Genomic DNA, 13,803 nt, shown 5'->3' on the forward strand with positions numbered 1-13,803 from the left:
AACCTGGTACTCATTTTTGGTGTAGGCTGAGTGAACCTCAGGGCCATATACACCTCCGGAAGTGGAAATCTCGTTTCTTAAATTTTACAACTTCCTGACGGGGATTCGAACCCTCGTCCTTCCGGGCGAACCGAGCATGCCGAGCAGGCCAGGCAGCCCCTAAAGATGTACGATATTTAAAAAAATCTCACTCCAATTAAAATAGCGCAAATATGATATTCAACGCTCACTTCCTCCTGATGAAACTGACAATACGAAATTAGTGCTTCCTCTCCGTGTTATGAGGCTGTATTAGCAAACAATATCAAATGGAAACAAATACTTCCCCATGTATTAAATACACTAATAAATAAACAATGTGGTCCAATAAAGAAAACGCAATATAGGCAGAATAATAACAGCCTCTGTGGCCAAATTTAAAACATAATTGATGCGATTCCATTGGGCTTAATATTGTATGGTTTCATTTAATATTGGGCAGGCAGCGTAAATTGGTCTTCCGTAAGGAGAGACATTGAATGCAAATATGGCGTTGAAAATCTCATAGAAACTTTCCTATGAAAGGAAAAATTGAAGAGGGCATTATGGCACTGAGGATATTATTATTTTATTATTATTTGTGTCTTTATTAAGTGGCGATGTTAGGGCTCTTGGCCCTCTCTTACACTTAACCACATGCAATTTTTTTTATTTTTACTGTATCAATCTAAAATATAATTGTAATCAATTACTGTTATTGAGATATGTAAGTCAGATAATGAATTACCGAGCTCGATAGTTGCAGTCGCTTAAGTGCGGCCAGTATCCAGTATTCGAGAGATAGAGGGTTCGAACCCCATCGTCGGCAGCCCCGGAGATGGTTTTTCATGGTTTCCCATTTTCACACCAGGCAGATGCCGGGGCTGTACCATACTTAAGGCCACGACCGCTTCCTTCCCATTCCTAGCCCTTTCGTGTCCTATCGTCGCCATAAGACCTATCTGTGTCGGTGCGACGTAAAGCAACTTGCAAAAAAAAAAAAAAGATAAGATAAAATTACTATTAAAGAAAAATTATAGGCTAAATACAGAGTGAATAATAGCAAAAAAATATCAGCTTATAATCTAAAGAATATATCTACTACTAGCTTAAAGGAAAACTTATTCAAATATAAGGCTAAGATAAATTTACTGAATATTAGTATGTTGCAATCTGAGTACACAAAAATTTATGTTACTATGTAGTCTATTTCTAGGAATAGTCTATAGCCTTAAATGAGAGTAGTAAGGACGTAGTCCGCCTCTGTGGTGTAGTGGTTAGCGTGATTAGCTGCCACCCCCGGAGGTCCGGGTTCGATTCCCGGCTCTGCCATGAAATTTGGTACGAGGGCTGGAACGGGGTCCACTCAGCCTCGGGAGGTCAACTGAGTAGAGGTGGTTTCGATTCCCACCTCAGCCATTCTGGAAGTGGTTTTCCGTGGTTTCCCACTTCTCCTCCATGCAAATGCCGGGATGGTACCTCACTTAAGGCCACGGCCGCTTCCTTCCCTCTTCCTTGTCTATCCCTTCCAATCTCCCCATCCCTCCAGAAGGCCCCTGTTCAGCATAGCAGGTGAGCCCGCCTGGGAGAGGTACTGGTCATTCTCCCCAGTTGTATCCCCGACCCAAAGCCTGAAACTCCAGGACACTGCCCTTGAGGCGGTAGAGGTGGGATCCCTCGCCGAGTCCGAGGGAAAAGCCAACCCTGGAGGGTAAACAGATTAAGAAGAAGAAGAAGTAAGGGCGTAAATGGGATATCCTAAGAACTTACATCTAGTACGTAATTTTTGGTTTCATTCACACCTCATTCACTCTTACATTCGAGTCAATGAATGAATACACTTCTCTCCCAGTCATAGGTGACCAACTGAGTATTCGTTTACTGTAAACTAAATTATTACATGCAGTTACTTTTGACAGTTTTAAAAATTACCAAAGTTATTCCAGTTAGTGAAATCATACAATAAAAATTATCCCTGATGATGTTACAAACATTCCGGACCGAGCTCGATAGCTGCAGTCGCTTAAGTGCGGCCAGTATCCAGTATTCGGGTGATAGTAGGTTTGAACCCCACTATCGGCAGCTCTGAAAATGGTTTTCCGTGGTTTCCCATTTTCACACCAGGCAAATGCTGGGGCTGTACCTTAATTAAGGCCACGGCCGCTTCCTTCCCACTCCTAGCTCTTTCCTGTCCCATCGTCGCCATAAGACCTATCTGTGTCGGTGCGACGTTAAGCAAGTAGCAAAAAAAAAAAAAAAAAAAAAAACATTCAGGGGTGATGAAGGACGACAAATGGATCAATTCGAGATAAGGAGCCTGATCTTCTTATCTTTTGTTATATTTGATATATTTTATCATGAAAGTTTACATTTCTTAATTAGTTTGTAGACAGTACAATTTGTTCAGTGTAGCTGTATCTTGTGTTTTGTAAGAAAAGGGCAACTTAGAAAACTGGAGCTGAAGTAAAGGAAGATTCTGAGAAAAATCATGGGCCCTATTACAGTAAAGAAGAAGGCAAGTACAGAATCAGGCACAACAACGAACTGTACCAACAATTGAAGAGCATTACAACATCTATGAGGAAGAGGAGATTGAACTTCTATGGTCATGTCATGAGAATGGACAATCAGAGGCTTCACCTCCAGAATCTTCCACACCATCTCTAGAGGGAAAGCGACAGAAAAGACCTTCAAGAATTGGACATTGCTCGCAGTGAAATTTATGACAGGAATAGGTACAGAACGTTGATCAGAACATCAAACTCTCTCCAGTCACTAACAGAAAAAACAGTACGTCCGGGAGGAGGTGTGAAATGGACTCAGGAGCGAAAAGACATTCACAGTGCAAGAATGAAGGAGTACTGCTCAAAGAAGAAAGCTGCTAGAGATAAGAACCACGTGGTCCAAAGCAGGCCCAAGCGGAACCATAAATAAATAAATAAATAAATAAATAAATAAATAAATAAATAAATAAATAAATAAATAAATAAATAAATAAATACTCCGGAAACGATCGAGTCAAATGTTAAGCAAAATTCTACTATTTAAGTCCGTTTACCTGCACAAGTTTCACAAGCTGCTCTATTTACGACAAATGGTCCAAATTCCGTCCCCCTGCGTCATTCTGTCGTACCCGTTCGAGTATCCCCGGTGTCGTTTGAACTGCGTCGCAGGCAGCGAGAATTCTTATTAATAACGTCTGTCTGGAACGTTTCCGGACTACGGTCCCTGATCTCAAATTGATTCATTTGCTGTCCTCCATCGCCCCTGAATGTTTGTAACATCATCAAGGGTACATCCTGTATTACGTTAGCCTTCTGATGCATTTCCTAGATTTTAACCATGTTATAAAATCCCGGATACCTGCTCTTGTATATTCATGCCACATATGAAAGGACGGGAACAATGAGCAGAATCCCCCACCACCGAGCTCGATAGCTGCAGTCACTTAGGTGCGGCCAGTATCTAGTAATCGGGAGATAGTGGGTTCGAACCCCACTGTCGGCAGCCCTGAAGATGGTTTTCCGTGGTTTCACATTTTCACACCAGGAAGATTCTGGGGCTGTACCTTAATTAAGGCTACGGCCGCTTCCCTCCCATTCCTAGGCCTTTCCTATCCCATCGTCGCCATAAAACATATCTGTGTCGGTGCGACGTAAAACAATTAGAAAAATATCCCCCACCCCCCGGCAGTCACGGATAATACCTAATCGTTCGAGAGAACACCCGCCCATCGCAGTCATCGCCATCACATGCAGCTAGTATTGTTGATTTTAGAATATACCAAACATCTTTTACGTATGAATGAATGAATGAATGAATGAATGAATGAATGAATGAAGGCAACGAAAAGGCAGCCCCCTGCCAGTCACGGATAACCACAAACCACGGGAGAGAACATCCACCCATCGCAATGTCATTCGTTTTGATAGCATTGAAAAGTATCAAACTTATTCCAACAAACAAACTGTCGCAGACACATGATTAAGCTATAACTAGTGTACCCGAGCTATTCCTCAGCATTCCTTATACAGTCATGTTCATCAAAGCCACAACATCTTGAAAGACTAGATGTAGGAAGTTCATATTCACAAGAGATGTGCGTTAGTATGTTCTGAAGAAATAATTAGCAATTGAACCATCTCGGCTCTCAGGTTCAAGGTCCACATCGATATCTCGACGCACCACCACCACCACCGACTGGTAAAATGTGCCTGCGGCTCTCGTTGTCGCTTTAAACCGAAGGTAATGGATCAGTGTGACTTGAGCAGATGTGATGGATGCCTCGCAGACGTATGCGAGAACCGTACCGTCAAATGAGTGAGTTCGAAAGAGGGCGCATTATTGGCATGAGGGGACGTGATGCATACATCCTGGAAATTGCTGCTCGTGCGGGACGAAGTATGTCGGCAGTGCAACGGGTGTGTACAGAATGGTTTACAGAAAGCCGTAGAATAAAACGAAATGGGTCTGGTCGGACCACCCAGACCGCCCCCCACTGAGAAGATCGACATCTTATCCGAATGGCACTGCAGGACAGATCTGCGTCGTCCTCGGCTGTAGCGCAACAGTGGAACAGTGTAACACATCGTACACTATCAAGAGTGACAGTCTGTCGCCGTTTATTACGGTCTGGGTTACTGGCGCGTCATCCAGTTCCCCGCCGACCTTTGACTAATGTGCCTAAATATGCTAGACTGCAATGGTGTATGGAACGACGTCACTTGGGACAGAAATGGCAGCACGTAGTGTTTTCGGACGAATCCAGGTTCTGTTTGTTTGAAAATGATGGCCGCATTTTGGTTCGCCGCAGACAGGGGGAGAGGCATCACACTGACAACATTCGCACAAGACATACAGCGCCAACTCAAGACCTTATGGTGTGCGGTGTTATTGAGTACAACCACAAATCACAGTTGGTGTGTGTCCAGGGCACTGTGACCAGTTTGACCTACGCGAATGATATCCTGCGACCCGTAGCCATACCCTTTGTGCACGACACCTCAGACACCATATTTCAGCAGGACAATGCGCAACCATATGTTGCTGCACGAACACGTGCCTCCTTGTTGTCACAGGATGTCAGACTGTAGCCCTGGCCCGCCCGATCACCGGACTTGTCACCAATCGAAAACTTGTGGGATATGATGAAACAACGGGTATAGCGCTGTGACCTAATGCCAACCACCAAAGATGAACTGTGGAACTAAGTGAATGCAGCATGGATGGCTATACCCCAGAATGCCATCGCGCCTTATACGCGTCGATGCCATCAATGCCCGTGGAGGACCCAGTGCCTACTAGGTAACAGGGCACATGCTGAACGTAGGTGACTGAAATGCTAGTCGTTTCTGCAGAACATACTAATGAACATGTCCTGTGAATATGAACTTCCTATCTCTAGTCTTTCAAGGTGTTGAACATGAGTGTTGTATTGTTGGTATTAAAAATACCAAACATATTCCAACAAACAAATTGTTGCAAACATACGATAAAGCTAGGCCTATAACTAGTGTACCCGTGTTGCTTCGCAGCATTCTTTACGAATAGATCAGACAACTCGTCTTGATATGACTGTCGCACTCATATTGTATTGCCTGCCCTTTTCAATAGTTTTATTAACCTTTAAAAACAGTACAAAATAACTTATTAATTCATAATTTAGGTGATAATAATAATTTCGTGTGGCTATTTCTAGCCGAGTGCAGCCCTTGTAAGGCAGACCCTCCGATGAGGGTGGGCGGCACCTGCCATGTGTAGGTAACTGCGTGTTATTGTGGTGAGTGCGTTGCAGGGATGTTGGGGACAGCACAAACACCGAGCCTCGTGTCATTGGAATTAACCAATGAAGGTTAAATTCGCCGACCCTGCCGGGAATCGAACTCGGGACCCTCTGAACCGAAGGCCAGTACGCTGACCATTCAGCCAACGAGTCGGACATAATTTAGTTTATAACACTTCTTTCCATACAATATTCTCTGTGCTTCGACCATTTGTCCGTATCTGGATCTTAACATTTTCAAACAATCTTGCCCGAGATAGTGCAACCTGGTTCGGGTAAGTAGTTTACCCACTTTTTCAAGCGTTTCTCTCTGTGCTGTGGTTTATTAATGGCCGACTTGATACCTTCCCATCTATACGTACGTAGACTATTTTCTCTTACCAGCAGGTAAGGTATTAGGCACGTTCTGCCATCTGCTGAGTATATTCAGAAGCTGGAGAAGGTCAGAGAATCAAAGAGTATCTAGCCGAGAATAGTACTCTTCCATCATCAGAGGAAGTGTATACTCTCTGGCTTGAAAGGTAGTAATCAAACATGGCTGCATGCAGTGACATTAATAAGGATGAAAATCACATATATCAGAATATTAATGAATGTGTTAGTCGCTTAGCAACCTGCATAGTGCAGAATGTATTGCGGGTTAGGGTAATCCTTCGCCTGCAATTATTAGAGTGATCATTTCTGATTTGATATTATGATTACTCAAAGTTGGCTGAACGTATAGACCTATCAATTTATTCCCCGGCAGGTAATTCCGGAGAGAAGAAAACAGACATAAAGCAAATCAGCCCAGTAGAACTGACGAACGGATTTGCCAAAGCTGTTTTTAATAAATGTTTTTATTACGAGTATATAGATTTTCTGTTATTTTCTCTGTTAAACTATAATTTACTGCTATATTACATATTTTGCTAGCTATTACTCGCGATTTCGCTCGCCTGCATTTCGTAATTTTATAGAAGTTATCGTTCCTCCGTCCTGCATTAAGACATTACCTGAAAATACCTAAATTATAAAAAATTCACCGAGAAACTGAGTTTCTTTTTCACCAGAAACTCTTTGTAAACCAAGTTTTTGGTATTGCATTTTGAGAGGCTAAGATGACCAGGCTAGTGACAGAGCTAACTCTGGAACATGCTAGACAGAACTGTACGAAAAAAAAAGTATGTATTTCTTTATATTTTAAAGGGGATTCCAAAAACCTATTTCCACGTCTGTAACATCTTCAGTTTTTGAGATATATGTATTAGTATCCTCATAGAAAGAATTTGACTATTTTTCACATAGGCCCTCCCCCCGGGCCACCTTCAATGGATGTTCCGAAAACAAAATAAAATATTTGCTTCTTTATTTTTAAAGAATATTCCAAATACCAATTTGTACGTCTGTGACATGTTAAGTTTTTGAGATATATTAATTTTAAAAATTCACCCCAATTTCACTTCTTTTAAACCCCCTTAAGTAGATTTTCCGAGATCAAAACATGCGTGTTTCTTTTTTAAAAAAGTAGTAATAACAAATTTTACGTTTGTAACATGTTAAGTTCTTGAGTTATACTCATTTGAAATATTCATCCCCCTTTTCACCCCTTTAGCAACGGAATATCCGAAAATCCTCCCTTACTGACCAGTTACTCTGTAATACAGGGCCTCTCAGGGTGCATGCGCATGGTGCATGCACTGTGCACGGTGCAAAAGACGACTTGGCTTCGTTGATCAGAGTGCAGACCCCCCACTCCTCAATTTGGAGCAATAGCGCTTACTCTGTCTTTTCTCACGCCTCTCTCGCTCGTTCCGCCTGTCTCCCTCTGCCCCACTTGCGCCGTAGCGCTCCAAATCCGGGCTGAGTTGAGCCGAGTATAGCCGAGTTGAGCCGAGTATAGCCGAGTAGAGCCGAGCTTAGCCGAGTAGCCCAGAGACGAAGCGTTGATCCGAGCCATGCCGAGCGGCACCGTTGCACAGTGCTCTGCACGCGTGAGATTTTAGGCGTTTGAGAGGCCCTGCTGTAATATAAAGGTACCCCAAAATTTCATTTCTTTATGTCCAGTAGTTTTGGATCGGCGATGATGAATCAGTTAGTCAGTCAGTTAGTCAATCAGTCAGGACATATTATTATATATCTTCGGAATTTCGACAACCTTAGCAGAAGGTGCCGATGCTTATCATATTAATTTTTTGAAAGAACATTTATGCAAAATATATATTTCAACTAGCTGATGTACCCTTGCTTCGCTACGGGATTCTCAGAAAGACTGACTTTGTGGTTTTCCTAACTGAAATCAACATAGGTCATTACAAAAACGTAAGTATGAATGTAGCGATTAAAAGCAATGCTATCATATAAAATACTCGATCAAATGGAAAGCCGCACGTTTTATCACTTTTAACGAACAGTGCTGCGGTTAGATTGCGGTGCCAATCTAATAGTCCGAAGTTCCAGAGCTGGGATGACCAGGCCGAAGATTGCCATGAACACTCATGCACTCTGTTCATTCCAATCAGTGCCTCAGAGTAGGGATTGAATAGCCCGAATGCTATGATGATCCAGTGTGTTACATACCAGTAAGGTAAGGGTTGTTCTGCCCAAAGGCAGGTCCGAACCTCCGCAGAGTTGTTCCTGAGCCGGAGTTTACGTGCGGGAGGGTGGCCAGTTCCTTTCCGCTCCTCCATTCCCTTACCCCCACCAACAGCGCGTGGCAACCCATCCAACTCCTGACCACGCCCAATGTTGCTTAACTTCGGAGATCTCACGCGATCCGGTGTTTCAACACGGCTACGGCCGTTGGCTTACGTACCAGTAGTATCAGAAAATTTATAAAACAGGGGAATGGCATGCTAAAGAAGAAAGTTATCTAACTCCCCAGCTACTTCCCATCAATATTCAGGCAGGCTGTTACACTCTGTACGACTGGGCGAGTTGACCGTGTGGTTAGCGGTGCGCAGCTGTGAGCTTGCATCCGAGAGATAATGGATTAACCCCATTGTCGGCAGCGCTGAAGATGGTATTCCGTGGTTTCCCACTTTCACACCAGTCAAATGCTAGGCCTGTACCTTAATTAAGGCCTAAGGCACTCCTAGCCCTTTCCTATCCCATCGTCGCCATAAAACCTATCTATGTCGGTGCGACGCAAATCAAATTAAAATACTCTGTACGCAGCAGTAATCCTATCTACCGAAGATGAGGGGCAACAGAAAACACAATGCACATCACGACAAACAATGGTCAATGTAATGTTATTGTTGATCAATGTTATGAGCTTTCTATATTGTAGGCCTACACATTTAGTTTTCTTTCGACTCTGTGATTTGCAAAATATTTTATACCGTAAACTGTAGTTTCTTATTCTCCGACTTTATGTACCGATTTTCATTAAATACTGTTTAGCCATTTTCTCGTTACTCGGCGCTGATATGGACTTAGTAACAAAAATCCAAATTCATGAATATCTTTGTGATCATAGCCAGTACGGTAACAATGTATAAGACATGAATAATAGGAAATTTAATACTATATAACCTTAGTTATGTAGCATTCATCGATTATACTTCTAATAAGAAATATTTGAGAATTACATTTTAGGCCTTCCCCTAAACTACCATTTCACTCAGCGTGAATAAAATAATTTACAGCCTAGACTATAGCAACTTATTTGCTGACTTTGCATACCGATTTTCATCAAGATAGGACTACTAATAACAACAATATTTGAGAATTAAATTGTAGACCTTCCCCTAAACTACCATTTTTCTCAGCGGGAATACAATTATTGATAGCCTAGATTGTAGCAACTTATTCCCCAACTTTGCATACCCATTTTCTTTAAAATACGACCACTAAGAACATAAATAGTTGAGAATTGAATTTTAGGCCTTCCCCTAAACTACCATTTCACTCGGCGTGAGTAAAATGATTTATAGCCTAGATTGTAGCGGCTCATCCCCCGACTTCACATACCGATTTTCATTAAACCACTAATAACATAAATAGTTGAGAATTCAATTTTAGGCCTTCCCATAAACTACCATTTCACTCGGCGTGAGTAAAATGATTTATAGCCTAGATTGTAGAGGCTTATCCCTCTACTTCACATACCGATTTTCATTAAACCACTAATAACATAAATAGTTGAGAATTCAATTTTAGGCCTTCCCCTAAACTACCATTTCACTCGGCGTGAGTAAAATGATTTATAGCGTAGATTGTAGAGGCTCATCCCCCGACTTCACATACCGATTTTCATTAAACCACTAATAACATAAATAGTTGAGAATTCAATTTTAGGCCTTCCCATAAACTACCATTTCACTCGGCGTGAGTAAAATGATTTATAGCCTAGATTGTAGGGGCTCATCCTCCGACTTCACATACCGATTTTCATTAAATTATCTTCAACCGTTTTCTCGTGATGCGTGTACATACAGACAGACAGACAGACAGACAGACAGACAGACAGACAGACAGACAGACAGACAGACAGACAGACAGACAGACAGACAGACAGACAGACAGACAGACAGACAGACAGACAGACAGACAGACAGAAATTACGGAAAAGTAAAAAGTGCATTTTCTTGTTACTATGGACATGACCGATACAGAAATACCATTATTTTCAAATTCTGAGCAATGTACAGACAAAACTCTTACTTTATATATATAGATTTACAATATCATATTATTCATATGTTTATATGAATACTTCTCGAAGTATTGGAAAATGGCTGTGTTAAAACGAAATTTTGAACTCTAATAAAGGAATTGTGAAAATATTTCGTTCCCCTATTTTCAGTACATATTGACAAAAAGTACCTTGAATTTGAAAACTTCAGTTTTTGGGGAATTTACTTCTAAAGTATCTCGATGCAGAGTGAGCCTTAAATCGCTTGACTCTTACAGTAGAATGTTATACACTGCGTGGCCAAAAGTCATGGGAAGACACTGAATGTGATGTTCAAAACGAGTTGCTCCTCTGCGAGCCTCCAAACCGACAGCAGTACGGGGAGGACTCCACAAGGTGTTGGAATCGTTCTGGAGGGATCCGGACCCACGCATCTTGCACTGCTACTCAGAGTTGGTCTTGTGTAGTTGGTGTGGGGTTCACGCAGCATGCACCAGCATTCACAGCATCCCATAAATGCTCGATTGGGTTAGATCGGGGAATCTGGACGGCCAATCAATGGTCGTAATTTCACTGGAGGGCTCCTCTAACCACCTGAGTACCCCCACAGAGCGGTGACATGTTGAAACATGGCATCTCCTTTAAGGCACTCTAGGGTCAGAAAGGGATGTTGATGGTCTGAAAGAACGTCTACATAACGTGCACCTGTCAGCGCTCCCTGCAGCGGACAATGGGACCTAACTGCGACCATGAGAACGCCGCCCAGACCAGACCTGAGCCATCTCCCGCATGGACACAACCTTGTTGACGCGCAGGATCCTTAGCTTCATGGGGCATACGCCAAACTCTCACGCGCCCATCAGCTCGATACAACTGAAACCGTGATTCATCAGATCATACCACCTGCCACCACTGTTCCAATGTCCATTTGCCGATGTTGAGATGTCAGCAAAGAGACCCGAGTTGGTCGTCGGCTGGTATAGCCCATGCGGTACAGTTGCCTCCTTACAGTTTTGGTAGAAATGGGTTCCTGACTCCCAACATTCAACTGAGCAGTGATCTGACTCACAGTAGCCCGTCGAGCTCCCAGTTTGGTTATGAGAAGGTGACGTGATGGCCGTTGGTTAAACACTTGTCGCCTTCCCGTGTGGCGGTTTACGCGGGTGGTAACATTCCCTCTGCGATAGTAAAAATGCACCCTCGACACTGTTGACCTCGGAAACTCGCAATGCTATGACCGGTGCGCCGTACGCCGATGATCATCTCACGTTCAAAGTTGGTAACTCGCGACGTGTTGCCATCTTCACGGCACTGGTGTCTGTGACAGACTGCTCAGCTACGCCGCAGCTAGCCCCTACGTTCAGGGGTCACACTGCACATTTTCTAATGGTACATCGCTTCCCGTGACTTTTACCCACTCAGTATATGTAACTGGTGCTTTTCTTTCTGCCGGTACGCAACAAAACCTTCCTTGATGAAGTTTTTAATAAAATAATAACTATTTGTTAAGATTTATCGACAGGGAAATTTATTTCAGCAGATGGTACTTTTCCACGAATTGAATTTTTGTTTTGACAGGCCACCGTAGTTCAGTTGGATAGAGCAACTGACGCGAAATCGGCAAGTTTCAGACTCTGGGTAGGAGAATACAACTGGGGAGGATGACTAGTACCTCGCCCAGGCGGCGTCACCTGCTATGCTGGACAGGGGCCTTGGTGGGGATGGGAAGATTGGAAAGGAAAGGCAAGGAAGACGGAAGGAAGCGGCCGTGGCCTTAAGTTAGGTACCATCCCGGCATTCGCCTGGAGGTGAAGTGGGAAACCACGGAAAACCATTTCCAGGATGGCTGAGGTGGGAATCGAACCCACCTCTACTCGGTTGACCTCCCGAGGCTGAGTGGACCCCGTTCCAGCCCTCGTACCACTTTTCAAATTTCGTGGCAGAGCCGGGAATCGAACCCGGACCTCCGGGGGTGGCAGCTAATCATGCTAACCGCTACACCACAGAGGCGGACTGAAACTAACATATGAAGTGAAATTCGCTACAAAGAGGAACTCGAACCTGGAAATATTACTGTGTCTATTCCCTACAATAATGCGTGAAGTCGGAATTAAACATGTCCCAATATTTTAATCTATTCCTCAATACATTCTCAACATGTGAAGTGAAGTTCGCTAAATAAAAATAAACTCAATTCTCGTGTGATATTAGGGGCTGCCTGGCCGAGGCGGTAAAGGCGCGCTCGGTTCGCCCGGAAGGACGTGGGTTCGAATCCCCGTCAGGAAGTCGTAAAATTTAAGAAACGAGATTTCCACTTCCGAAGGTGCATATGGCCTTGAGGTTCACTCAGCCTACACCAACATTGAGTACCAGGTTAATTTCTGGGGGCAAAAGGCGGCCGGGCGTAGAGCTAACCACTCTACCCCATCACGTGCCGAGGTTAACAATGGTGGAAGCTTTTACCTTCCACTCCTCCAAGGGCCTTCATGGCCTGTACGGAGGTGACTTTGCTTTGCTCGTTTGATATTGCGTAATATAACTGAAAACAATAATCACTACCATCACGATATTCATGACACAACTCGAGTCTGAGGCTCCAACTGACCTTCCATGTTAACACTCCAAACAGGTATAACCGTGAACTGTCTAGTGAAGTACCTTCTCATCGATCTACGCAAGCTAAACTCTCATTCTAATAACTTTCATTTTTCACACCCGCAATGTTCCCAGTCAGCGATATTTTCGTCTCGTAAAGATACAGAATAGAATTTAATTTACAATAATCAAATATTATCTTGACCGTGTCGTCTTCTTCTTCTCCTCAACTGTTAGGTTGGTGGGTGACATGCATGTCTTCCAAGCGTCTTCTTTCTTTAGCCAATAGCTTCAAGTGGCAATAGGTATATTTGCCTTTAATGCCGTCTATAAATTAAGTTCTTGGTCTTCCTTTACTCCTCCTTCCTTCCATCTTTCCTTCAATAAGGGCGGTGCACCAATCAGAATGCCGAATCAAATGGCCAACAAAGCTATTCTTTCTTTTGTTCTAGGATTCAACCAAGGTTCGTTTCTCACTTACTCTTTTGAGAATGTTATCGTATGTTACTTTATCAGTCCAAGGTATCTTTAGTATTCTTCTCCAACACCACATCTCAAATGTCCTGAGTTTAGAAACATATGCTTTTCGCAGGGTCCATGTTTCAGACCCATAGCTTACAATGTATGTTCAGTCCGTCAGCGATGCCGCTGGTGGGATCCTCAACAGCTCTGCCATCAGCTGTCATAGATGGCCTAGGCATCACTGAAGAGGTGTACTAGGGAAATGAGGAGTGAGGTAGTTCCCCGTTGCTTTCCTCACCGAGCCAGAGTTGTTATTACATATCAGTCT

Source organism: Anabrus simplex, chromosome 13 (assembly GCF_040414725.1).
Source record: "Anabrus simplex isolate iqAnaSimp1 chromosome 13, ASM4041472v1, whole genome shotgun sequence".
Taxonomy (NCBI): domain Eukaryota; kingdom Metazoa; phylum Arthropoda; class Insecta; order Orthoptera; family Tettigoniidae; genus Anabrus; species Anabrus simplex.